At 45.0% G+C, this 27946-nt stretch overlaps 1 protein-coding gene and 1 long non-coding RNA gene across 3 annotated transcripts in view; one reads left to right on the plus strand and one right to left on the minus strand.

Annotated features, from left to right (window-relative positions):
- MFHAS1 (multifunctional ROCO family signaling regulator 1) overlaps positions 1-27946 on the plus strand; it is a 114707-nt gene that overhangs the window by 70082 nt on the left and 16679 nt on the right. The gene's annotated exons all lie outside the window — the stretch shown is intronic.
- LOC138985946 (uncharacterized) lies at positions 24555-27945 on the minus strand. Its single transcript, XR_011462874.1, has 3 exons — positions 27481-27945; positions 25244-25378; positions 24555-24782 (listed from the first exon to the last, which is right to left on the minus strand). It is a non-coding gene; the product is annotated as an uncharacterized lncRNA (long non-coding RNA).

Genomic DNA, 27946 nt, shown 5'->3' on the forward strand with positions numbered 1-27946 from the left:
TTTTTTTTTTTTTGAAAAAACAATGCATGTGTGTTAACTTTAAAGGAAGGAAGTTGATGGGAAGTTGATGAACCCTTTGGGTACAGCTGTCGGACCAGTTCCTCAGAGCCTGGGGGCTTCAGCTATAAGATGAAAGATTAGATTAGACCTTTTTGGTCTAAATCTCTTCCAGTTAATTTCACAATCTCCAGGAACTGGAGAAGGGGATTAAGAGTCAGGCTCCTTGAGTCACAAAAGAAACCTAATACCTTGATGAGGTTCTTATTTAGTCTCTGTTAGGGGCTGAATTGTGTCCCCCCTCACCCCCAAATGCATGTTGCCGTCCTAGCCCACAGTATCCCAGAATGTGCCTGTATGTGGAGAGAGGTGGCAAGGTTAGATGAGGCCGTGAGGGTGGGCCCTAATCCAGTGTGTGTGTCTTTATTAGAAGAGGAGATGTGGACACAGACACACGGAGGGACGACTGTGTGAAGACACAGGAAGTAGCCAAAGAAGAAACCAGCCCTGTTGACACTTGGATCTGGGGCTTCTAGCCCCCAGCACTGTGAGATAATTTCTCCTTTCTGTTTTCTAAGCCACCCAGTCTGTGGTGCTTTGTTATGGCAGCCCTGGCAAAGGAATACAGTCTTCTGTCCCTTTAAATTCTGTGGGGATAGTTTTGTATTTTGCAGCATCTCCAGGATAGCTTGAGATGGCCCTAGACTTGGCTACTTCCTCTAGTCCTGTCCCCATTGAAATCTGGTCCCCAGGAACCTGGAAATAAGGAACAAACATGGGCAGGAAGAAGCACGTGCCTGTTACTCCGAGGCCAGCGCCAGCCTCTCGCCAGGTCTCACTGCCACGCACACCTCACTCCTGGGGTCCCTGGAGCCCTACCTCCAGCTTGCTTGCCTCTTTTCTGCTCCATCTTCTGTCCCTGACCTTTGGAACTGATGGATGCTTTCCTGTGCTCTTGATTCTTTGCACGGCCTCTGGCCGAGAAGTCTGTCTTGACCACAAACGGTTTTGCCTTTTAGGGAAGATCTGCACCTGGGCAGCTGGTGAGATCTGAGGGTGGAATCCTGTGTTACAAGAGTTACTTTATGACACCTGTTGGCAATATGTATATTCCACTGCTGATGAAGCAGGGAGGGGAGAGAGAGAGAAAGACAGACAGACACTTTTGGGATCTCACACCTTCTCCAGCCCAGCACTCCGTCTAAGCCAGATCTTGACTTTGACCAGGGCCATAGGACTCTGAAATGGCCTGCAGTCTTCCAGTTAAAGGGAGACTCTTATCTTTCCTGGAGCCAAATGAGGGCCCATTTCTGGAGCTGCTGTGGGCAGTGACTAGGGTCAGCAAGATGCAGTGTGGGAGAGACCCAGGCCTGGTTTCTAGCAGGGGCTCACTTGACTGCAGCTGAGCAGAGGCTGGCCTCAGGGCACTCTGCTCCCTGCTGACTGTCTCAGGAGGCGGCCTCATTTGTGAGGTCTTCGTAGGCCTGTGTACCAGGTTTTTCTCCTGGAAGCCCAGAGCATGGGTGGGTCAGGGCAGTCTGGATGGTCAGCATGTCCCCCTTATGGAGGCCCTGGTGTAGAAGGAGAGAGCCACACAGATAGAAATATTTAGGTCTGGCCAAGCGGCATGTCACTGTGTGTGCCTGGGGGATATTGTACTGGTTTTTTGCTAAGTGAGAAATGAAAAGCACTTTTATTTATATGGAGAATTAAATCTCACCACTTTTTTATGATTTAGCATTATTTTCTCACTCCAGGGAAATTTGCTGTGATGAGAAGAACAGAGTAACAGGCCTTTCATGCAGATGCTCAGCTATATATGATGCCCGCCACAGCTGAGCTCTTTGAAGCCCAGGGAGGCAGACACATCTCTGGATGGAGGGTTTTTCTGGCCATATAATTTCTTTCATCCTCCTTCCTCTTCTCCGTGCTAAGCAAGAGACTGAGCTCACAGATAACACTCTTCTTGGTACCAGCCTTGTGTGGAGGCAGGGGCATGGATGAATGAGGGAATGGTGGAGAGTGGCCACAGAGAGCCCGGGACATGTTTGTTGGCCTAATTTAAGAGATTATTCTACTTCATGCCAATTTTGTGAGGCATTTAATTCGAGAAGCTTAGAAAATTCAGTAGAAAATACATTTTCACAGTATTTTAAGCTGGAACAGACTATTTTAAGCTGAGCAGACCCTGGAGATAAACCAGTTCAGCTTCTTCTTTTTGTGGCTGAAGGCCTAAGGCCCAGAGGAGTCGGGGTTTGCTGGGAACTTGCAGGATTGGAGCCCAGGACCGGACGCCAGGCCGCTCGCCCCTTCCCTTCCAGCAGGGATGCTCACCCGACTTTTGCAAAACCTTTCCCTGGACACAGAGGGATATGTTGTTCATCTCAAAGCCAAGGTTTCAGAAGTGGTTTTTACAGTAATTCATTAGAGCTACATAACTCATGGCAAATAACAATAACACAGCTAATGCACAAGATGGATACTCTCAGTAAAAGCCATTTATTAATCATTACATTCTAGTCAGAGCTCTTGGGCGAATTTAAGGGGGGAAGAAAAAGCAGGATTATATCAAGAGTAGAGCCTTCCCCTGGATCCACAGAGAGGAAGTCCCTGTGTCCCTTGTCCCAGATTCCCTGTCCTCCCCCTCCCCCCAGCCTAATCCACTGGTACCTCCTGGCTTGTCCTTCTAGTCATCCGTCATCCTGTCTCCACCTCCCTGGCTCATCCCGGTCTCCCCTCCTGGGCCCCTTCCCGCCCCTGCCCTCTGCCCCAGGTGTGCTCACCCCTCCGTGTCATCTCTCTCTCTCCCCAGGGACTTGCCCCATTTTCCCTGCTCCCCTCAGACCAGCTTCCTCTGCAGCTCATACGTGATCCACGTGACTGCGTCTGCCTCTCCCTGCTTCAGTCACCACCTCCCACCCCGACAGACCAATTCTACCTCTCACCCCAACTTGCAGTTGCCAGTGAGCCATCTGATCTACCTACGTCAGCTTTTCTCACCAGCACTGCATTGCTGTCACTGAGGAACTGGCTGCCTCTGGCCAGGTGGCCTGCCCTGGTCTAGTTCCAAGGCCTGGGTCCCAGGGGGGCCTCACGGGCTCTGGGGAAGGGAATCAGCCTCTTGCTAAACACTTGTGCATATATGACCTTATTGAGTCCTTGGGGACCCTTTGATGCATCGTCCCCCACAGGGATGTGCAGACTCAGGCCCAGCACCAGGAAAGCCATTGCCTGGGCACCCACAGCCAGGAGGTGGCTGAACTGGCGGGCAGCCTCCAAAATCATTCCTGCACCCTCCTCCTCCTCATGCCAGGCTTTTGTGAAGTTAATCAGTGGGTCCCTAATAAGACAGCACTCTGATGCTAAGTCACCCCTGTCTTTGGCGTGAGTCTGGACATCCCCATGAAGACATCTGGGCTATCAGTACAGGCTTGATGTCAGCAGGATTCTTATACAAAATCTCACTCGAGCCCCTCATGGTGTCTACCATGCTTCAGGTCCAGGAGGATTTCTTTGATCTAGGTCAAGTCCTCATAAATAGAAACACCCAAGTAAGGTTTAAACATTACTAGCTGGTGTGTGGAATTTTAAAGGCTCCTGCATCCCTTTTGAAAGAAATTGTGAAGCTCTGCTGTAAATCAACTTTTGAATAATCAGTAATCAGATTGACTTGTCCCTTCATACAGAGAAGGCAATGGCACCCCACTCCAGTACTCTTGCCTGGAAAATCCCATGGACAGAGGAGCCTGGTAGGCTGCAGTCGGGGTCGCTAAGAGTCGGACACGACTGAGTGACTTCCCTTTCACTTTTCACTTTCACTCATTGGAGAAGGAAATGGCAACCCACTCCAGTGTTCTTGCCTGGAGAATCCCAGGGACGGGGAAGCCTGGTGGGCTGCCGTCTGTGGGGTTGCACAGAGTCAGACACGACTGTAGTGACTTAGCAGCAGTAGCAGTCCCGTCATAACGCCTGACATCAGGAAAGATTTCCCACGGACGAGAGAACTGTAAGCGTAGCTGGAAGCAAGGTGATCATTCCTAGCCTAGCCTCCTTGCTGAACAAAGGTCGCAAGTCCTTCACTGTGTTCCATGAGATGTGCGGGGTGGGAATAGGCCTGGTAGTGAGTGACCTTCCATTTCCACTGCCTCCTCCTTGTTCCTTTGACCTCCTGCCACGGGGGCCTTGGAGGCATCCCATGAGCTTTACACGGAAGCCGCTAATCCCCTCGCAGTGCATTCCGGCTCCATCTGGCAGCTGCTTCCTCCCCGCCAAGGCCAGGCAGGCCGTGGCCTCGGACCCGTGGGGCGGGCCGCGTGAAGGTGCCTGTGACTGGTACCCCCAATCGGTCCCATCCTGACTCATCACGTTCTCTCATCTCCGCAAGGGAGGACAAACAGGGAAGGATGCTGGAACTAGAGGCCATTCGTTGCTGGAGAGCTTTTCTCTGTCGCTTGGGCTACTTTCTCTCAATCAGATGTGATTTGGGTTGCTGAGAGTTTCCAGTGGCTTCTCCTTTTAGACTGTTTAATTCCATGATGCAAACGGTGCCTCGGCTGGAGTCTGGACTCACACTTGACACGTGGCCAGGCCCAGATTCTCTGACAGGCCAGCAGGCTGAGGCTTGCCAGAGGGCACCCCTGAATCGGAGGACCCTGCTTCAAGAGTGAGCCTGGGGAGACCACGGGGTCTCTTCTGGGCACACAGACCCACCCTCCAAGGGGCCATGAGACTGTTTAGAAAATGGGACTGCGTGGGAGCCAAAACCAGAAGGACTCCATTAAAGAAAGAATGTGTGATAGAAGTCCATTTATGTGAAGTTATTTGCGGGAGTGAAGGAAGGGCGAGGAAGAGAAAGACATTAAGATTCAATGAATAAAGAAATTGGGAACAAATACAGCTATCACTCTTACATGACTGTTATATAATATACTGTCAGATGAAAGAAAGGAATGCTACACTTAGGCTTATGATTGGATTCTGCCTGGTGGAATAGAAATCAACCCCAGAGGTCCCTGGTGTGTATATATGTTTTATCTGCATGTCTGAGCCAGGAGAAAGGGAAGGAAGGGTCCACACCAGTTCACCCCTGGATACTTGAGATGGTGTAAGGGATTATAGCCTTTTCTTTACACATTTTGTGTTCATTTTCTTATTAAAAGCAGTGCATGGTAATTTTTATAATTACAGAAAATCAATTTAAAGAAATATTAAAAACAACAACAACAACAAGAAAGCTATTCTAGGGAGGGAAAAGGGGAAAAAAAATTATCCTGGGGTAGATTATTTTAAGTTTTATGCTTAACAGTCTATGTAAATGGTACAAAATTCAAAAGATACATAAGGCTCTGTGGGGAAAGGGAAGTCTTCTCCTCTTTCTCCTGGAGGCAGCCAGTTTCTCTGGATGGGGTTGTTTGCCTGTAGTCTGCCCTGGGTATCCTTTCAAGATGCTCTGTGTTTTCGCAAATATACATTTGAATGTAAAAATAGGGGAAGAACAAGTCATGCCTCCCTCCCCCCTGCCCCTGCCCGCAATGGTAGCACTAAACACTGCTTGGGTCTTTTCTAAGTTAAAAATATTTATTGGACGTACAGAGCCACCTGACTCCTTTTACATTTGTTATACGTATATTCTATTATTTACACTGGTTTTGTTTAACCAGCCTTATGATGAACAAGCATTTGAGGTGTTTTCAGTCTCTCACTTTGGAAACAATGCTGAAGTAATTACCTGCTAGGATATCCTTAGACATTTATGGGTATATCCATAGAATAAATATCTTGAAATGGAACTGCCAAATTTCTCTCCAGAGAGGAGGTACAAACTGATGGTTCTTGCAGACATGTGTGGAAGTGCTAGACAGACTTCAGAGATCAGTGCTGCCTTGGAGATGGGTATCGTGTAAAAGCAGCAACAGGAATTTTAGACAAGGCATTAGGAAAGCCAGGGCCTTCTCAACTGCTCCTCTAAGGCTCTTCTCTTTCCAGAAGTTTATTTTTGCTCAAACCTTGTTTTTTATGTTTCAGATGGCAAGGTTGTGAGGAAGAAATAAACATCAGTCAGTTCGTAGTGAGCTGCTATTATGTGCCAGGTGCTGGGTTAGGTCAGTTTCCAAATATTATCATTTTAATTCTTGTAGCACACATATGTGAGGTATGTATTTGACATTTACTATCCACAGTTCACAGATGAAAAAAGTGAGGCTCAGAGAGGCTAGGTAGCTTACCTAAGGTCACACAGTAGGTAAGTGGCAGAGCTAACTTTCTGAGTGTGTCAGAGTACTTACGTTCTTTCTGATCTTTCTCCTCTCTCTTAGAGAATTAGAAATCTCTATAGCTCTAGCCCTGCAGCAAAGGTAGGGATGTAGTGAGCAAAAACCAGGTATAGAAGACTGGTGTCACTTAGAGTTGAAATATGAATGTCTGCCATTGCTTGTGCCTTGGAAGCTCTGTAAATAGATTTGTGGGTTGTAGAGGAAGTTTGCTTTTGGATTATATGGATTGTCCTTAATGTACAAAGGGCTGTGTTCCAAAAATTCTTTACCTCTGAAGGAGAAGACACGGCCTGAGGCAGTGATGCTCTGACTGAAGCACGAAGCCCACGTAAACCTGCAGTGTTCTAACAGTATTGGTGGCCGCAACGCCTTGGCACTCCAGTCCGTAGCAAGATGCATAGGTGAGGATGTACGAATAGGTAAGAGATATAAGATACAAGGAAAATATGGCAGTGTCTCCCACATCTGGGAGCTGGGATGCGGTTTGGGGGCATGGCTAAAGTGAGGCTCAGGGCTGGCACAAAACGCAGGGCAATAGAAAGCTTACTTAGGTGAAATTGTTAAAAGCATCACTGCTAAGCGGAATGGGGCCATATATTATTTTTGAAAGTCAAATGTATGTAGATTGGCAACTGTCTGTACTTTTTGTTTCAAATGGCTTTATTAGACTAATAGCCTCTGATACAAATGGGCTTCAATTAAAGAGCCTGAATATAATTTGGTGTAATTTCTCAACTCAAGAAATAAGGGGATTTTTTCCTCCCATAAAAACCAGGATTTTCTCATAAGTGATAGAGCTTATTGTGGTACTTGTTCATTTTTCTGTTCATTATCAAAAGTGGTGTGATTTCCACTTGATGGAGATTAGATGGTACTCTTTTGAGCTAATGTTATGAGTCAGTCACTAGATTACTTTGTGCTTCAAGACTGAAAGGAGGGACTTCCCTGGTGACCTGGTTAAGACTTCACCTTCCAATGCCGGTGATGTGGGTTCGATCCCTGGTTGGGGAGTTAAGATCCCACATTGCCTCATGGCCCCAAAACAAGAACATGAGCAATAGAAGCAGTACTGTGACAAATATGAAGACTTTAAAAATGGTCCACATTTAAAAAAAAAGAAAAGAAAAACTTATAAAAGATTGAAAGGATCCAGTGTCGTGATATCCTCTTCTCCTTAGCCTTGTCTTCTGGAAGTTTGGTGGGATAGCATTGGATGAATAAAAGCTTATGTCTCACCTCTAATGATACTCCAAAGCATGCAATAGGCAGAGAGTGGTTTCCTGAGACAGAAGAGGAAGCCAAGCTAACAAGTCTCTAGTTGGTCAGAGGTGGATGGGGATAGGTGAACCCTGACTTACCCTGTTGCAAGTGTCAGCTCTTACATGTCTATGCCCCCGCAACTGACACTGGGTGTTTCCATGTTGCTGCTACTTCCTGAAAGTTTATAACCGTTGATGATGTTTAACTGCTTTGATCCACTAACTTAATAGCCATTGGTAGGTGGTATCACCTGCCAATTATTACCAGGTATTAGATAGTATCTACTATTACTACTATTAGAAGTTTCTGTGTGATTGTGTACGGCTTCAGTTTGAGTTTCATCTAAAAGAATATACTTTTTAATTTTACAAATATCACAGTGTGAGGCACATGTGAAATAATCATAAAAGCTGAAAAAAGAGTCTCAGCCAAAAAATGCATGCTTATGTAACACTTCCACCTTTTATGGAGTTGATCTGAGATTCCCTGGTTTTTCAGCTTGGACATCATGGAAGATATGGTTAAATGAAGTTTACCCTTCCCAGAATCTGTCGAGCATTTCATTTTTGAGGGGCTGAGGGTGGTTATGCTGTAACACCAGTAGGTGTTTCTTAGTGATAGTTTGGGTTTTTAGTTAACTTAATAGGGTTTGTTTTTGCTTTTATTTTTAATTGAGATATAGTTCAGATGTAATTGGCATACAGTAAAATGCACAGTTTGAAAGTGTACCATTGTAAGTTTTGAGATGTGTATGTACCCATTAAACTATCACCACAGTCAAGATAATGGACAAACCCCCCTCCCTCAGGAGTTTCCGCTTGTTCACTCCTGTCCCTTCCTGTCCTCCACCCTCACCCCAGGCAACCACCAGTCGTGTCCAACACTGCGACCCCATAGACTGTGGCCCAACAGGCTCCTCTGTGCATGGGATTTCCCAGGCAAGAATACTGGAGTGGGTTGCCATTTTCTTATCCAGGGGATCTTCCCAATCCCGTGATCAAACCCAAGTCTCCTGCATTGCAGGTGGATTCTTTACTGCTGAGCCACCAGGGAAGTACCTTCTTTCACTCAGCACAGTTATTTTCAGATTCATCTATGTTGTGTATAGATGATCCAGTTGTGTATATCCATCCACTATAGCTGGATATACACAGTATATCCAGTATTTTTTATAGCTGATCAGTATTCCATTGTATAGATATATAACAGTTCATCATCTCCTCACCTTTAATGAACATTTGGGTTGATCCTGGCTTTTGGCTAGTTCAGATGAAGCTGCTATGAACATGTACATGTAAATCTTTCATTGGATTTATGCTTTTCTCTTGGGGAAAAATTTAAGAGTGAATAGCTGGATCACATGGTAGGTGTATTCAGCTTTTCAAGAAATGCCATCAGCAATGTCTGAGTCCCAGTTCCTCTATACCCTCACTAATGCTTGGTGTGGTCAGTCTTTTTCGTTTCGTCACCCCCATAGATGTGGTCTTCTGGTTTGGTTGCATTTCCCTAATGATTAATGACGTTGAGCATCTTTCCATATGTTTATTTATCATTGGTGCAACTTGTCTGGAGAAATGTCATTCAGACTTTTGCTTCCGCCCCCTTTTTAAATTGGGTTATCTTCTTCTTACTGTGTTTTTAGAGTTCTTTATATATTCAGAATACAGATCCTTTTATTAGATTTATGCTTTGCCAATCTTTCCTCCTCATGTGTCTTATCTTTTCATTCAGTGTCTTTGGAAGAGCATAAGTTGTTAACTTTGACGATGGGTTTACCATTTTGAAAGAAACTATTTTATTTACGGTATCAAAAGCACTTTCAAACTCAATAACCACACTTCTACTTGCAGCTAAGGTAGAGGAACAGAGACTGTACTTACTCTTGCACTTGGAAAAGAACCCAAGAAAAATATATAAAATCATGATATTTGAGACCCTGAGCACCAGGTGACAAAGGACAATGATCTTGAATCCTGGGCAACAAATAATTGTTCCAGCCTAGTGCCTTGAGAGTGCCCAGGCTGTGGTGCAGAGAAGATGAGCTGAGGCTGAACCCCTGAATAAAGGAGTGCAGGATGAGTAGAGTTTAGAAGACAGAAGACTGGAGAGGAGAGAGACCTCCTGAGGGTTCCCTGGAGAACCAGCAGGATGCTGATCAGCGCAGTGTGTGAGCAAATGATCTAAGACTGTGGAAACCAGGGGGTGCTTAGATCTTATTTCTGCTGTGGTCTCCTCCTACTCCTCACTCAGAGCACTAAATAACTTGTGCCCCGCTTCCCTATTCCCCACCCCCACTCTCTAAATAACCCATTTCCAACTATAATTCAGAAGAGAGCATTTTTAGCCTCACCAGTTTCCCTAGAGCAGCAGTCCCCAACCTTTTTGGTATCAGGGTCCAGTTTCATGGAAGACAGTTTTTCCACAGACTGGGGTTGCCAGGGGTTGTTTCAGGATGACTCAAGTGCATTACATTTATTTTGCACTTTATTTCTATTATTATTATGTCAGCTCCACCTCAGATCATCAGACATTAGGTCCTCGAAGTTGGGGACCCCTGCCCTGAAGAGTCTCTTGAGTCATAATTCTCAAAATTTACAAGACAATCCAAGATGTTGGCATTAGAATCTCCCCAAATGGATCTTAACTTTGGCGTGATTTTAGTTTGTCAAAGATGTGAGAACCAGGTAGGATGGAAAAACAGGCTGAGTTCCAGAGGAGTGCAGCGCTTCTGGGTTCTGCACCAAACTCTCTGTGTGGAGGGGGCAGTGATGTGCCCAGAAGTCTGCACACCTGCCCAGCTGGGCCTCTGTGTTCCCTTGGGAAGAAGAAGGTGTAGACTGTGGCCCCGGCGGCCTGACTTGTATGCCACACCAGCGTCAGGTTTGGAACCACAGACCTGAGGGAGCTTGGGAAGCCAACTGAATATGCTGTCCATTTATGGACTCATCAAATGATGGATTCTGTTATTTACCATCTGTCTCAGGCCTGCTGCAGGCTGGGCATCGCTCCGGATGCTTGGATCCAACAGCGAACAGGAGAAATCCCCACACTTGCGATGCCTACATTCTAGAAGAGGAGACACACCATCAACCAGAATGTCAGGTGGACAGAAATACCATAAGGAAAATAAAGCAGGAGATGGGATGTGGGTGACCAGAAGATGGTGGGAGTGGGGATGATGCTGTTTGTACAGGGTGGTCAGGAAGTCTCTTTTTGAGCAGAGACCTGAATGAAGCGTGTATGGGGTGTGGGGAGGCTGGTTGGGGACCAGTGGTTAAAACGGGGTCCTGAGGTGGGAGTGTGCTTTGCAAGGAGGCCATGAGGCTAGAGCAGGGTGAAGAGGGGCAAGAGAAAGGAGCAGAAGATGCAGGACCCTGTAGATGTGTGAGTGACAAAGCAGGCAGAGAGTCTGAGCAGATGAGTAACGTGGATTGTGTGGGAATCCCTCTGGCTTCAGTGGGGAACAGACTGTGGGATCAGGAACTCAGCTAGGAGAGCATCCCACATGCAGGCTGATGGTGATGTGGACTAGGGAGCTGATGAAATGGTCAGATAGATGGGTTTGAAGCTAGAGCAACGGGATGTGCCGATGTATTCAGTGTGTGGTGAGAGAGGAAAGGAGAGATATAAAGGAGTCCACGTACTTTTTCCAAAGTAAGCGAAGAACAGAGTGGACATTCACAGACATGGGGAAGCTTGGAAAAGGAGTACCATGTGGGGCATGGGGCCGGTGGGAATCAAGAGTTTGATTTTAGACATATTAGTGTCCAAGTGACAGTGTTTAATAGGTAGTCAGATCTCAGTGTGATATTCAGGCAAGAAGTCAGGACTAAAGGTGACCTGAGACCATGGCTAGGCAAATGGCCAGGTTTCTGGGAGTTTCCACATAGACTGAGCTGCCCTTGGAAGTGGCTCTTTGCCCTGATGAAGCCATCCTGTTTGGGGGTCCCTTACTTTCTAATGGACATTAACATTTTCATGATTATGTTCTTTTGGCTTCACTGAGGCTTCATTTGGAAGCCGGCTGTACCTACCTGCTGGAAGGTGTACCTGAAAGATAAGAAAAAATAGACTTAATTGAATAAGAATTCTTTCTTGTTCACAGTTACAACTTTGAAGAGGTTAGAGATGAGGGCTCGGCTGCCATTGGTCTTGTGATATAATACTTTTCACGATGCCAGGGGCTTTTTGTTTGTTTAAAACAGACTCAAGTCCAGGCTGGATCTTCTGGGAATGAATCTTGGATGGGGGGAGTAGATAAAGAAAAGCTGATGTTGGAAGAGGGTCTGGCTGGACCACTTTCCTGGTAGTGTTTGTTGATACAGGTGGGTGATATTCATGTGCAAAGTAAGGAGGTGGAAGAATTTCAAGGTTCCTTCTAGGCTCTGTGGATCTGACTCTAGTTTGTGGGGTCTTTCAGGCCCCTTTAGTGGCTTCTTAGCAGCCTCCTCACCCAGAGAAATTCATTCTGCCTGCCCCTCCCTTTCTCCAAAGAAAAAATGAATTTGCAGGAATTCTTGTCGTCTTCCTTCAGAGACGTGAAGGTAAGATACAATTTCCAACTGTTCTTCAGGACTTCAGATTCCTCCCTTTGTCCTTCAAAACCAGGTCGACTTCGACAAGGCGGCCTGGCCACTGTTTCAAATTTCAGTTCAGGTCCTAAAGGTTCCTCCCCTTTTCAGATGAGAGGAGAACTCAAGTTGGAGGGAAACCGTTTTAGCCTGAAGGCTTTTATGAAACTGTCTGCATTCACTCCTCTGAGCCTGGAACCGTTTCCAGGAAGAAGTAGCTGACAGGCTATCCAAATAAAGAGTCACCTTTTGAAAGCACTCCAGCCCAGCAGCGTGGGGGCTTTTTATGATCCTGACTTGTATCTTGAGAGCAGGCAGGCCAGAGCTGGGTCTGGGCTCCGTTCCTCCTCTCCCTCTCCTCCCCTTAGCGCACTTTGATCTGCGAAGCATGTCTAATCCTCAGCCAAGTCTGCTAGAACTTTATCCAAAGCAGGAAAAGGGGAAATATTTTTCCTTTCTTGGGTGGATTTGTATTTATATAAACCCTTAGCAATGCTGATGGAGCCAAGTGGCCAGCACACAAGTCTGAAGATCAGGGTGTTGGAATGACTGAGTGCAGGATCGGGCAGGGCAGTGGGTCCCTGTACCCTGGGTCAGCTTTGACATGGGTCAAAGGTCGGGAAAGGGTGGTGTAAGTCCTGGCGTGCATTTTGCTGGAGGATGTGCTTATACATAAGGCCGTTTATACAGCAGCTCATGCTGAGCCAGCAGCTGATCAGTTAACTCCAGATCATAACTCCAGTGAGATGTCTGTATGTATGTGAATGATTAGTTCACTTTATTTCTTCTGTCGTCACTAAGAATATAGGGTGTGGAAGGTCTTAGCTGTCCTCTGAAACTTTAGTGTCGGAAACTTGACCTTTTCACAGTGTGTCTGTTATTGACTTACTGATACTTGCATGGATCTGTCCACACCTTTTTGGACCAGCTCTTGCACTCCTCAAGGGTAGTGAGTTTTCGCTTTTTTTCTTGAGGTAACACTGATCTGTAGCATTATGTAAGTTTCATGTGTCCAACATTATATTTCTACTTCTGTCTACCCTACAGTGTGCTCACCACCAAGAACTAGGTTTCCATCCATCACCATCCATTTCACTTCAGTTCAGTCGCTCAGTCATGTCTGACTCTTTGCGACCCCATGAACCGCAGCATCCAGGCCTCCCTGTCCATCACCAACTCCTAGAGTTTACCCAAACTCATGTCCATTGAGTTGGTGATGCCGTCCAACCATCTCATCCTCTGTCGTCCCCTTCTCCTCCTGCCTTCAATCTTCCCCAACATCAGGGTCTTTTCAAATGAGTCAGCTCTTTGCATCAGGTGGCCAAAATATTGGAGTTTCAGCTTCAACATCAGTCCTTCCAATGAACACCCAGGACTGATTTCCTTTAGGATGGACTGGTTGGATCTCCTTGCAGTCCAGGGACTCTCAAGAGTCTTCTCCAACACCACATTTCAAAATCCTTTTTCACTCCCCCGACATCATCCTTTCCCTCCTGGGAGCCACTGTTCTCTTCTCTGTATCTATATGTTTGTTTATGTTTAGTTTGATTTGTTCATTTGTTTTTGCTTATTAGGTTTTTATATTCCCCATGAGTGACATCAGACAGTATTTGTTTTTCTCCACCTTATTTCAGGGTGGTGAGTTTTTCAGGCATGTTTCACATCGATATGATGGCTTTCCTGTCCTAAAACCACTTCCTTTAAGCTTCAACTGGTGCCTCATTGTTCTATGATTCTAGGCTACAGCATGATTTGTTTCCAGACGTTCTAGAGAAATCTTGTACAGAATCTAAAGATAGCATCCCTTGTTCTTGTGATACCATGATTTGTCTATTGTCACTGTGGTTTAGTCACTAAGTCGTGTCCTACTCTTGCGACCCCATGGACTATAGCCTGCCAGGCTCCTCTGTCCATGGGACTTCCCAGGCAAGAATACTGGAGTGGGTTGCCCTTCCCTCCTCCAGGAGACCTTCCCAACCCAGGGATCAAACCCATTTCCTGCATTGGCAGGCAGATTCTTTACCACTCAGCCACCAGGGAAGCACATTGTCTGGGCTAGTCTGGACATGATGAAGTTATTGACAACAGCCAGTGTACAAAACATTGATATAAATCAATCTTTTTTGAAATTTTTAAAAAATTTATTTATTTTATTTGGAGGCTAATTACAATATTGTAGTGGTTTTTGCCATATATTGACATAAATCAGCCATGGGTGTACATGTGTTCCCCATCCTGAACCCCCCTGCCACCTCCCTCCCCATCCCATCCCTCTGGGTCATCCCAGTGCACCAGCCCTGAGCACCCTGTATCATGCATCAATCCTGGACTGGCAATCTATTTCACATATGATAAATATACATGTTTCAATGCTATTCTCTCAAATTATCTCACCCTAGCCTTCCCCCACAGAGTCCAAAAGACTGTTCTTTACATCTGTGTCTCTTTTGCTGTCTCGCATATAGGGTCATCGTTACCATATTTCTAAATTCCATATATATGCATTAATATACTGTATTGCTGTTTTTCTTTCTGACTTCACTCTGTATAATAGGCTCCAGTTTCATCCACCTCATTAGAACTGATTCAAATGTATTCTTTTTAATGACTAATACTCCATTGTGTATATGTACCACAACTTCCTTATCCATTCATCTGCCGATGGACATCTAGGTTGCTTCCATGTCCTGGCTATTGTAAACAGTGCTGCGATGAACATTGGGGTACACGTGTATCTTTCGATTCTGGTTTCCTCAGTGTGTATGCCCAGCAGTGGGATTGCTGGGTCATAAGGCAGTTCTATTTACACTTTTTTAAGGAATCTCCACACTGTTCTCCATAGTGACTGTACTAGTTTGCATTCCCACCAACAGTGTAAGAGGGTTCCCTTTTCTCCACACCCTCTCCAGCATTTATTGCTTGTAGTCTTTTTGATAGCAGCCATTCTGATCAGCGTGAGATGGTACCTCATTGTGGTTTTGATTTGCATTTCTCTGATAATGAGTGATGTTGAGCATCTTTTCATGTGTTTGTTAGCCATCTGTATGTCTTCTTTGGAGAAATGTCTGTTTAGTTCTTTGGCCCATTTTTTTGTGATATAAGTCAGTCTTTTATTTCACCATTTTTTGCTCTTTCCAAACTCCAGATTCTGGAAACCTCTCTGGAGGAATTCTTCTACATATTAGTAAGTGCCATGGGAGCCACATTCACCTGCTGTCCCAGGATGTTTATCCTGGCCCCCAGGAATGTGTGTCTGATAGGGCCTCACACTTCAAAGGGGAACCTTCTTCAAGTTTCTCCCTGGCATCTCATCCCAATGCTGGGGTAGACACTTGGGCAAGAAAACTCCCTGGGGACCCTAGGACTCTATCAGCAGGTGAAGAGACAGAAAAACATCCTGGAGGAGGAGAAGAGGATGGGGGCTCTTGTTTCACTACAAGTAATGGAAATGGGGGGGGGCGGTGTAGAAGTGGTAATTTCAAAGTTTTGAGTGTGAGGAAGAATGGTGCAGAGGGTAGCATGTGTGCAAATAAAAACAAAAAAATGAAGAAAAAGGAAAAAAAGACATTAAGAAGAGGAAGTGTACACTTGTGAGGGAAGATCTGCAAAGAAATTTTGTCAGCCGTTTTTTTTCCCTCCTTGGTTGAACTTTTGCCAAATGCTTGATCTGAGGTCCCAGCTCTTTTGATCCAGAAGAGACCTGTGTGATGATCCATCCAGGAGGCGCCTTGGACCAAATGCCATTCTTCTTAGTGGAGCATACCTGAGACGCTTAGTCACCTCCTTCTGTCCCTCAAACAAAAAGCTTTATGTAATTAAAAGCAAACATAACTATGAGGACAATCATCTTCTGTCCCGAATTGGGTTAAACAAGGAAAGGCTGGGTCTGTCTGCTCCCAGGGGAGCACTGGGCAAAAAAGGAAAAATTCAAAGTGTGCGTCATCTGTGCCCCGATTTGCAGGGGAGGCTTGGCTTCCATTGAATTACTCATCAGGAGTGTCTGAGGGCTTCACAGGTTAGCATCATTTTTATTGAATTGAATGCGTCAAAGAAGGCATCAGGAGCGTGGTCTTTGTTTTTCCTTCTGCGTGTAACCGTCACCACTGTTACCACCTTGGAGGGTGCTGGGAAGAAGCTGAAGTGTTGAAATTTTGTTTGTTCAGTGCAGCCTAATGACAGGCCATGCAAACTCGCTGAAGGTAGGTACTGAGTTGTACCGTAGTTCAAGGTCATCTCTAAGAACCCCAGATGGCCTGCTTCTGTAGGCTTGTTGTAGGTTGTACTCTCTTAATGATAAGACTTTAAAATTGTCCCCAAAGCTTCAAGGCACAGAAGGGCATTTCTGAGTGATTTTTTTTTAAAACAAAGTCCCAGCATTGAGAATCAAAACTGGAGAATGCAACAGATCTTGGAGACAGAAATGCCTTTACACTGTTAACTTGCCTAGAACTCACTGGGTTCCGACATTTTGAAGAATGACATGACTAAATGGTGAAATGAAAACAGTTCTGGAAGAGATTCACAGTGTCTGATGGTGTGAGTTTTTGCAGCTGCCTTTGGAATTCATAACTTAGGATGTGTCCGATTATTAAGTGGTCCGATCAGTCTATTTCCAAAAGGAACAAATTGAGCCAAAAGCAAAGTGTTCACGGGAGGAATGCAGAATCCCTGAAGTTTAGGGAACCCTTCTTGGAGTCTCAGAGTGCCCTAAGAGTGTATGGTATGGCGAGGTGCCGGACGAGAGCTGTGGGCACCCCAGCTGACTTCCCTGTGACCAAGCAGAAAGACGCCTGCTGAATCGAGGGGTACCCCAGTTTCCTGGCGAGTTCAGCAGTAACTCCCAGGAGACCTCCCCGGAGTGTTTTGAGGGTGGCCTAGCTGGCTTTCTCATTAACTCAGCAGCACCCAGTGGGGGCAGCTTTTCAGGGACTCCAGTTGGCGCCCCCATCTAGCCTCATTTCAACAGCATGCTCCCCACCTTCCCCCACAAGACAGCTTCCTGGGGAATTTTGTCAGCACCCAGAGGACAGTCTGCTTCTGGCTTCGGCCACCTGACTGTGAACTAGTCTGGCCTGGGCAGCCCAGCGGGCTTCTCCCCAGTCCAGGGACTACACCCCACCCCACCCCAGCTCATGAGGTCTGACTCTTGGCCTGACCGGTGGCTCCCCCATGTCCAAGCCCTTCTTCCTTGGCTCTTCTCCCTCAGCCTTGGCATATTCTTTAGAATTCTCTTTCCCCTTGGTAGTGAATCCCTTGTAATAGGTTAATAATTATTTATATTAAACCTTAGTCTGTGGTTTCTGTCTCCTGAGTAGGCTGAACCATAGAGCCAGTAAATCTTAGCCAAGACAGGAACTAAGGCTAATTCCAGAACCCAACTGCTTTGTATCATTTCTCTGCGATCAGCAGTTTCATATACACTGAGGTGATTATTGTGATTAAAGTGCTTTAGACTGATTTATTTTTGTCTTTTTAAATTTTTATTGGCGTATAATTGATTTACAATGTTGGTTAGTTTCAGGTCTATAGCAAAGTGAACCAGTTATACATATATTTACTGTTTTTTATATTCTTTTCCCGTATAGAGTATTAGAGTACTGAGTAGAGTTCCCTGTGCTATACAGTAGGTCTTATTAATTATCTTTATACAATAATAGAGTGTATATGTTAATCCCAAACTTCCAGTTTATCCTTCCCCCTGGTAACCATAAGTTTGTTTTCTACATCTGTAACTCTGCCTCTGTTTTGTGAATAAGTTCATTTGTAATATTTTTTTTGGTTCTGTATATATAAGTGATGTTGTCTTTTTCTGACTTCACTGTGTATGACAGTCTCTAGGTCCATCCATGTTACTACAAATGGCATTATTTCATTTTTTTATGGCAGTAATATTCCCTTGTATATATGTACCACATCTTCTTTAGCTACTCCTCTGTCAGTGGACATTTCAATCGCTTCCATGTCTTGGCTATTGTAAATAGTGCTGCAGAAAGCACTGGGGTGCTTGTTATCTTTTGCAATTATGGTTTTGTCTGGGTCTAAGTGTAGGAGTCGGACTGCTGGGTGATAGGGTAGTTCTATTTTTAGTTTTTAAGGAAATTACATACTGTTCTCCATAGTGGCTGTACCAATTTACATTCCCACCAACAGTGTAGGAAGGTTCCCTTTTCTCCACACCCTCTCTAGCATTTACCGTTCGTAGATTTTTTGATGATGGCCAATCTGACTGATGTGAGGTGATACCTCATTGTATTAATAGTTTTGACTTGCATAGCTCTAATAATTAGTGATGTTGAATATCTTTTCATGGGCTTTTTGGCCATCTGTATTGTCTTCTTTGTTGAGATGTCTCCTTGCTGCTAAGTCGCTTCAGTCATGTCCAACTCTGTGCGACCCCATAGACGGCAGCCCACCAGGCTCCCCCGACCCTGGGATTCTCCAGGCAAGAACATTGGAGTGGGTTGCCATTTCCTTCTCCGATGCATGAAAGTGAAAAGTGAAGTCGCTCGGTCGTGTCTGACCCTTAGCAACCCCATGGACTGCAGCCCACCAGGCTCCTCCAGCCAAGGGAATTTCCAGGCAAGAGTACTGGAGTGGGTTGCCATTTCCTTCTCCGATGCATGAAAGTGAAAAGTGAAGTCACTCAGTCGTGTCTGACCCTTAGCAACCCCATGGACTGCAGCCCACCAGGCTCCTCCAACCATGGGAGTTTCCAGGCAAGAGTATTGGAGTGGGTTGCCATTTCCTTCTCCAGGGGATCTTCCCAACCTAGGCATCAAACCCGGGTCTCCTGCATTGGAGGCAGACGCTTTAACCTCTGAGCCACCAGGGAAGTGTCTCCTCAGACCTGCCCATTTTTTGATTGGGTTGTTTTTTATATTGAGCTACATGAGCTGTTTGTATATTTTGGAGACTAATCCCCTGTCAGTTGCTTCGTTTGCAGTTCATCACATCGGCCTCCAGGGCCTTTGTGCTGGGCTCCTTTCTCTTTTTTGTCTTCTAAGCCTTGTGATCTTTCATTCACTCACGCACTCCTCCATCTACCCACCTGTTCACTGTAGCAGTCAGACACAGAGCCTTAGAGCTGGAAAAAACTCAGAGATGAACAAGGCCCTCACCTCAATTCTGTTTTTCGGGTGTTGGAGGTACAACATAACTCACAGCTTCTTAGAAAATTGTTTCTGGTTGTGGGTCCCATTTCCACCTCCCATTCTTTCCCTAGGCCTCTTCAGTCACACAGCCGTCCCCACCTTCTCCCGTCACCTCCAAACCCAGTGGCTCCATGTCTGCTGTTACTTTACTTGTCCACCCAGCCGAATTTGGTACAGCTGGTCACCCTCTTTTTTTGAAGGGGTCTGGTTTCTTTTGTGAAGCCACGTTCTCCTGCCTTGTGGCAGTTCCTGACTGGCCTCTCTTCTTTCAGCCATCAGCTAGGAGCACCCCAGGCTCCGTCTCCAGTTCTTTCGCTTCTCTATCTACTCACTTTCCTGGGTGACCCCATTCACTTTTATGCCTTTACCAATCGCATGTTTGCTGATTTCTTCCGAATCTTTACCTCCAGCCTTAACCTTTACCCCAAAGTCCAGAATTGAACAAGTAGTTGCACACTTACCGTGTGTGTCTAACAGTCAGATCTAACTTGACCATAAGAGAGCTCCTAATTTCTCCCCTTCCCACAAGTCACTTCTCTCTCAGTCTCACAAGTAGTACCACCAGCTGTCATCTTCTCAGACCAAAGATTTGGAGTTATCCTTGGTTATTCTCCACCTCTTACCTCCACATCCAAGTCACTGGAAGTCCTGCTGACTGCCTACAGAACACAGCAGTCTCTCCATCTCTGTGGGCTCCTCTCCAGACCAGGCCTCTACCACCTCTCACCTGGGATCATCTGTGAGCCTCCTCAAGTCCCCCTGCCTTTATTTTGCTGTCCTTACACAGCAGCCAGAGTGATCTTCTCAGATCAGATGCCATTCAGTTCAGTTCAGTTGCTCAGTTGTGTCCAATTCTGTGACCCCATGAATCGCAGCACGCCAGGCCTCCCTGTCCATCACCAACTCCCGGAGTTCACTCAAACTCACGTCCATCAAGTCGGTGATGCCATCCAGCCACCTCATCCTGTGTTGTCCCCTTCTCCTCCTGCCCCCAATCCCTCCCAGCATCAGAGTCTTTTCCAATGAGTCAACTCTTCGCATGAGGTGGCCAAAGTACTGGAGTTTCAGCTTTAGCATCAGTCCTTCCAAAGAACACCCAGGACTGTTCTCCTTCAGAATGGACTGGTTGGATCTCCTTGCACTTAAAACCTTCAGCATGGCTCTTTACCACTTAGAATAAAGACCAAACATTTACCCCTGGTCTGCAGAGTCCCCAGTGTCTGGGCCTCACTCCCTTCCTTCCTCCTCTTGTCATGCTTCTCTTTCACCCCACAATCTAGACTCTTCTCTGGGCAACCAAGCATCTTCTACTTTCATGATTTTGCATTAGTGGTTTCCTCTGCCTGGAACGTTCTTCCCATGGTTTGCTTCTCCTCATCATTTAGATTTCAGCTTTAACGTCACCACCTCGGGGAGGTGTCTCAGGCAACCCAGTCACTCTCTCTCTCATTACCCTGTTTTAATGATCTGTGTAATGAGGTTTTAAGTAGTTATGCAGTTTTTTTCTTACCAATCTTCCTCCTAGACTCTAAGCTTTATGAAATCAGGGACTGCTGTCTACCTTATTTCCTGCTGTTCTCTCAGAGTCTCTGGTGTTGCCTGTCTGGCATTAATTGGTGGTGGTTATGTACCTGTTGAATGAATGGTGAACTTAGTAGCAGAACCAGACCTAGGACATAAATTTTCCTCTTTTGTTTCATATCTAATTTATACCAGGATTTCTTTTGCCAGTAAAGTCTTTCCTGCCTGTTAAGTTATTGTGTCTCCTGTATACTTAAAGGTTATGTTAGGATTTCCAAAAACAATTCCAAAGCCACATTACCGTTTTGATTTTAAATTTACTTATAAATTTCACTTTTCATTTAAATATGATAGAAAAGACCACGTTCAGTGACATTTTGTGGCCTATATCCCTTGGTTTTAAAACTTTTTTCCCATTTATTCCAATTGGTTATTATAAAATGGCCCTTTAAGATACTTTTATAAGTTTGGAAAAGCAAGTTTCCATAGTTGTGCATGGTTTTTACCTCGTGATAAGGATGTTGGCTGGTGATGGGTCCAATCCTGGGCTTGGGGATAGAGGGACCAGGTCTGTTGTTGCTCGTGACATGGACTCACTGTGTTACTTCCTACATGTCAGTTTCTCTTCTTAAAAAGTCATCAATTCATCATCACAATGGATTTTTTTAAAATCAAGACTACCAAAATGTACAACCAACTCTATTGCTTCGGAGCAGCTGCCCACCTGGAGCCTCCCAGCTACTGTGCTGCGAAGAGGCTCAGCTCTGGGGACCCTCCCCTGAGACAGAATCAGGCAGCCAGACCTGCAAAAGCTGGTTTACTGGGAACCAACAGGTATCGAGAGCTCGCTTCTGCTCCCTTCTCTCATGCTCTTGAGTGTGCACAGTGGCATGTTTCTATTATGTTTTTATTCAAGTGCACTTGATTTACAATTTATGTTAGTTTCAAGTATACAGTGTAGTGATTCATTCTTTAGATTATACTCCATTATATGTTATGAGATAATGGTTATAATTCCCAGGGCTTACAGTATATCCTTGTTGCTTATCTAGTTTATGTATATTATTTTGTATCTATTAATCTCCTACTCTTAAATTGTCCCTCCCCGTTCCCTCTGGTAACCACTAGCTTGTTTTCTGTACCTGTGAGTGTTTCTGTTTTGCTATATACATTTGTTTGTATATTTTAGATTCCACATATAAGTGGTATCACACAGTATTTGTTTTTCATTCTCTGACTTATTTCACTAAAGCAGAATATTTTCTAGGTCCACTGATGTAGCTGCAAATGGCAATGTTCCATTCTTTTTTATGATCAAGTAACATTCCATTGTGTGTATACACGGAATCTTCTTTATCCAATTACTGGTGATGGGCTCCTGGGTTGCTTTCATATCTTAGCCATTTTAAACATTGCTGCTATGAAAATTCGGTGCATGTATCTTTTCAAATTAGTGTTTTCCCAGATACATACCCAGGAATGGAAATACTGAATCATTGGGTAGTTCTATGTTTAATTTTTTGAGGAACCTCTATGCTGTTTTCCATAGTGGCTGCACTAACTTACTTTTTCAGTGTTTACTCCTCCTGTGTATATACTTTCTAGGTTTTATTCTGTTTTAAGACAAGATGTCCTTTTATTTTTTTCTGGCTCTCGTCTTCCATATAAAAGTGACCGTGGAGTTCTCGCATCTTTGCTTCTCTGATAACTCTGTGGGCTTGCAGAGTGGGAGCCTTCCTGCTCATGGGTTTCCGAGGATGCTGCCTTTGCCCTGAGGGGATGTGGGAACATGTATTTGTGTATCACTGCGCCTCATCCAGAGTCACGTTTAATTAAAAGACCGCAGTGGACTTTGGGCGGTGAAGGAGTGAACTTTAGACTATTCCAGCTCTAAGAGGCCTTGAAATCTAGATAGTTCCTTGTTTAATAGAACTTATATAATTGCTTATTTTAAAATTTCCAGACCACTTTTTCTGTTTTGAGGGATGTTCATAACTCAGAACTTCCTGGATCAGGAAGCGGGTTTTATTTGCATGGAAAAAGGCAGGTTTGGGCCTTTTGAAATATTGTGGTTTGGGTCATCAGAGTGATACACTTTCAGTATTTTGCATAATGTGCCAATATTTGTGAATTCTGATGATAAGCAAAAAAAAGACAAGCTCATTTCACTTATCTCCTGTTGTTTAAAAGTCATAATAAAACTTGATTTTCTATCCTTTCACAGGGAAAAAACAGCTGATGAGAGTTCAGTAGCATTTTAACACCAGAAATCTTGAGACAGAGTAATTAAGAATAGCTTTTCATAACTTTAATGGGCACAAAGAGACTGTAGACTTTAGCCTCAGGGGATGCAGTGGTCTGCTGATCTGGCCAGATTTCTGCTTCTTCAGGAAGACTGTATGAAGACCCTACATGAATAGAAAATTGCCAACAGAGGAGAAAGCACCAGCATTTCAAGCTGGCACCTCCCATCAGTGTGAAGCACACTTGGTCTTTTACTTAATTGACTCAAGCATAGAAATAAATTACCTGAGAGCCTTTAGGCCTGAATGACCCATTTCCCTCCAAATCCATGTGTGTTCCTTATCAGTATATGTTTCCAATGAGAATGCACTTTCAAATTTACTTTCTACATAGACATATCAGTCTGTTTTTATTGACTACAGAGAATTCTGTCTTCTGAACTGTGTCGTACTTTTTAATCATCTCCCCCTCATTGAATATTTGAGACGGTTACTAAGTTTTCAGTGTTTTATATGACTACAGAGAATTCTGTCTGCTGAATTGTGTCATAATTTTTAATCATTTCCTCTTTGTTGAACATTTGAGAAGGTTACCAAGTTTTCACTGTTATATAAACAGTGTTGCTATGAACAGTCATTGTATAATTTTTGCCAGAAAGAAAGACCCATTCCTTGAAGCAAACCCCTAAAAATGGAAATATACCAGGTCACATGTATATTTATCCTTACTCTGTTGGTAACACATTTTCTGTGAATATAACATTTCATTTTGCAGTTCCTACCAACTTTGGAATTTCTTTTTATTAGCGTTTGCTAGCAATAACAGATGCATCATGAATCTAAAATTGCCACACTTCCAGGTCTTTTCCAGTCCTGCAAATCAGGACTGTCCTTATTAGTATGTCCTTCACATTCATTCTCTAGCATCTCATAACTTCCTTTGGGGCACCTTTGGGGCACCCACAGTTAGTACATTGTTCTTCTTTTCATGTACTTGATTCTCTCCAATGCCTGAACCCTCTCCCTCAAGGTCTTGGCATTAGACTCCTGTATCCCTGCCCTGTTCACACTGTAAGATCTCCCTAAAGTGAAAGTCGCTCAGTCATATCCAACTCTTTGCAACCCCATGGACTATACAGTCCATGGAATTGTCCAGGCCAGAATACTGGAGTGGGTAGCCTTTCCTTTCTCCAGCAGATCTTCCTGACCAGGAATTGAACCTGGGTCTCCTGCATTGCAAGTGGATTCTTTACCAACTGAGCTATCAGAGAAGCCCCACTAATTAGATGCTCAACCAATAGCCCTGCTTTTGTTTGAAAATCAAGTTTGTGTTACGGAAATTTGAGCCAATTAGCTTCTATTTTAAGTAGCTAACACATTAGGAACCACTCTCTGTATTATTGATTAGTTTTGGGGGGTTTTTGGTGGGGGAGGAAAAGGCTATTTTTCTTCCTTTCTTAATTTAGCAACTGGGCACATTTTTTTTTTAATTTTATTTTATTTTTAAACTTTACATAATTGTATTAGTTTTGCCAAATATCAAAATGAATCCGCCACAGGTATACATGTGTTCCCCATCCTGAACCATTTCTTAAATCCTCAGAATCCTGGCCCTGTACAGTAGCTTGTTTGAGTGCACATGCGTCCTGGAGCTTGTGAGCAATTCTGTTTCTTGCTCTGTCTTCCACAGTTCAAGTGAAATCTTCATATGCATGAAATTTCTTGATGCCTTCAACTTTCCAACTGTTTCAGTGGCTGGCAGAGCTGCTGGGGTAGGACCCAAGCAAAATCAGTTACCTAGACCTTTCCTTTGTGAGTCTGGAAATCTGGGGCGGGGAGCATAAAGCTCTTGGTTTAGAGAAACTGATAGCCAGTGCTTAATAGTCAACTGCAAGTTATTTCAAATTCTCTGGCAAACTGGTCTTCTCACCAAAACCTGCAGTACCCCCAGCAAGGAAGCCAGCCATGCAGGAACCGCAGCCTGGGGCGGGGGTCTGTGCCCTGTGGGCTCAGAAGTTCAGTTGTGTCTGACTCTTTGCAACCCTTTTTTAGGACTATAGCCCACCACGCTCCTCTGACCATGGGGTTTTTCAGGCAAGAATACCGGAATGGGTTGTCATTTCCTCCTCCAGGGGATCTTCCAGACCCAGGTATTGAACCCGTATCTCCTGTGTTGCAGGTGGATTCTTTACCACTGAGAAATCGGGGAAGCCAGGGTAGGGGCTTACCGTCTGCATTTGTTATCCTGGGCTCTTAGGCAGCTGCAGGCAGAAGGAGCCAAGCCTGTGTGAAAATTCCAACTGGGAGAGAGTTCTCAGGGGAAGCCAGAGATCTCCAGTTTAGGTTCAAGCCTTGGGAGTAACCTTGGGACAGAAAGTAGAAATTGAAAATATCAGGTGAGGAAGCATGGGAGGGCGGCCCAGGAGTGGGGATGTTAACAGGCATGAGTGGTTCAGAACATCCTCTTGGGACAGTTGTAGCCCCATGGTACGTGGTCGGTTGGTTGGTTTAAAGTTCTCTGTGGGACTTGGAGCAAATCTGTTAAACTCAGAGAGCTTCTGACTCATAAAGTGGTATTTGGACTGATGCCTTCCAAGGCTCAGTCTGGTGTAACACACTTTTACTTTGGTTCATTTTATGACTTTGAGAGCATTTCATGTTTATGTTTTTAATTTTCATTTTTATAATTTGAGATTTTTTCCTGGCTGGTGTCAGATACCATGTATCCATGATACAAGCTGCTGCTAAGTCACTTCAGTTGTGTCCGACTCTGTGCGACCCCATAGACGGCAGCCCACCAGGCTCCCCTGTCCCTGGGATTCTACAGGCAAGAACACTGGAGTGGGTTGCCATTTCCTTCTGCAATGCATGAAAGTGAAAAGTGAAAGTGAAGTCGCTCAGTCGTGTCCGACTCTGTGCAACCCCATAGACGGCAGCCCACCAGGCTCCTCTGTCCATGGGATTTTCCAGGCAAGAGTACTGGAGTGGGTTGCCATACAAGCAAATGATGCTAAATTAACTTTTGTAGTCATTTGGTGTTTATATTAGTTTGGTTGTGTGTGCTCAGCCATTTTAGTCGTGTCTGCCTCTCTACGACCCCATGAACCATAACCCCCCAGGCTTCTTGGTCCATGGGATTCTCCAGGCAAGAATACTGGAGTGGGTTGCCACACCCTCCTGCAGGGGATCTTCCAGACCCAGGGATCAAACCTGCACCCCTTATGTCTCCTGCAAGCCCTTAGCTCGGTTAAGAAACTCAAATTACATTAGATTCATATTGTTCAAAGCCATATAAGAATGTTCAAACCAGGAAATAGTTGTCTTTCATAAGAGTACAAATACGTCAATACTTAGTTCATTACTGAATAATAGCATTTTTGGACTACTTTTCTACGAAAGATGTGTTCTGGAGTAAAGCAGCAGTCTCCACCTTGCGAGGGTGGGGGGGGGAAGAGCCCCAGAGATGGGCTCCCCAGGTCACATTCCCCATTCAGTCCCTGCCTAGGCTTGACTCTAGGTACATCACATAACCTCCCTGCATATTAGCTTCCTCTTTTACAAAACAGCCTTCCCCCGTGGCTCAGATGGTAAAAAATCTGCCTGCAATGTGGGAGACTTGGGTTCAATCCCTGGGTCAGGAAGATCTCTCGGAAGAGGGCATGGCAACCGGCTACAGATTCTTACCTGGATAATTCCATGGACAGAGGAGCCTGGCCAGCTACAGTCCATGGAGTCTCAGAGTCAGATACAAGTGAGCAACTAACACTTTCACACTTTTTACTTTTGCAGAATGAGGATAAACCTTATAGTAACATTGTAAAGAGGAAATGACAGGTATATGTACAGCTGTCTGTTCAGTGCTGGGATATGGTTATGCTCTCTCAATGTGAGTTCTGCTGAAGGTGAGATGTTTAGATATATGGATTTTGAGGCAAAGGATTTTTAGTTTGTATCCTCACAGGTTGGCATACACTCTGGTTCCCTAGAATTTCAAATCAGTAATACAAGTGATGGCTGTCACAGAGTCAGTGTTTTATTTGCAGTAGCATCTTTCCCCAGTTGGCATATGATTGGTCTCTTTGGTTTATTTACTTTCTAAGTAGGGGGATTTGGCACCATTGTCCACCAAAATCTGTTTTTTGAAATTTTCTGAGCAAGAGCACCATGCTGACCATGAAAACAGAGAGAGATCAGGGTGCTCCTGGTTAAGTGGACAGTGGGGAGGAAACCAAAGGCACCGCTGGTCTTAGGGGGGATTTGATGATCTGGTTGGAGAGACCAACCAGGGCAGAGTACACAGATTTCCTTTGGGGCTTGTGGTAATCCAGTAAGTGAATTATCTGTTTTTACTGGCTCCCATGACTCATAAGAGAGCATTGTGTTGGTCCTTTCAAATCTGCACACCTACCCACCCAGGAAATCCTCTTGCCAGCTTGAAGCTGGGCTGTTTACCTTGATAACACACCTTTAGTTGAATGCCCTTCCAGATCATTAACGCAGGGCTTTGTTGCAAGGCTGCCGCGACTCCCATCTGCCCAGATCGTAATTATGAACGCCTCCTTGGCAGCTCTGCCTCTCTGGGGCTCCAGGGACCCTGGCTCAGTTTGCTGCGATGTCTAGATACAGATCTCTGGAGCCCGTCTGTGGAAAGGAAGGTGAGGAAAATAGCAGCAGATGCTGTCTTTGTCTGGAACGGTGGCCTCCCACCACCACCGTTAGCAGCTTGTCCACCTCACCGTGGAGAATGTTCTAAGGACAAAGCCTGTTTTGCTCTGATTGATTGATTGTTCTCTGACTCACTCCTCCTTCCTACCTCCCCTGTTCCCCCCACCCCCAAGTGCTGGATTCCTCTCTATGGTGGTCCAACTTGTGTTTGTTTTTTTAAACCTGTGTTTATTAATTGCTATAGCATGTAGCATGTGGGATCTTAG

Source organism: Bos mutus, chromosome 27 (assembly GCF_027580195.1).
Source record: "Bos mutus isolate GX-2022 chromosome 27, NWIPB_WYAK_1.1, whole genome shotgun sequence".
Taxonomy (NCBI): domain Eukaryota; kingdom Metazoa; phylum Chordata; class Mammalia; order Artiodactyla; family Bovidae; genus Bos; species Bos mutus.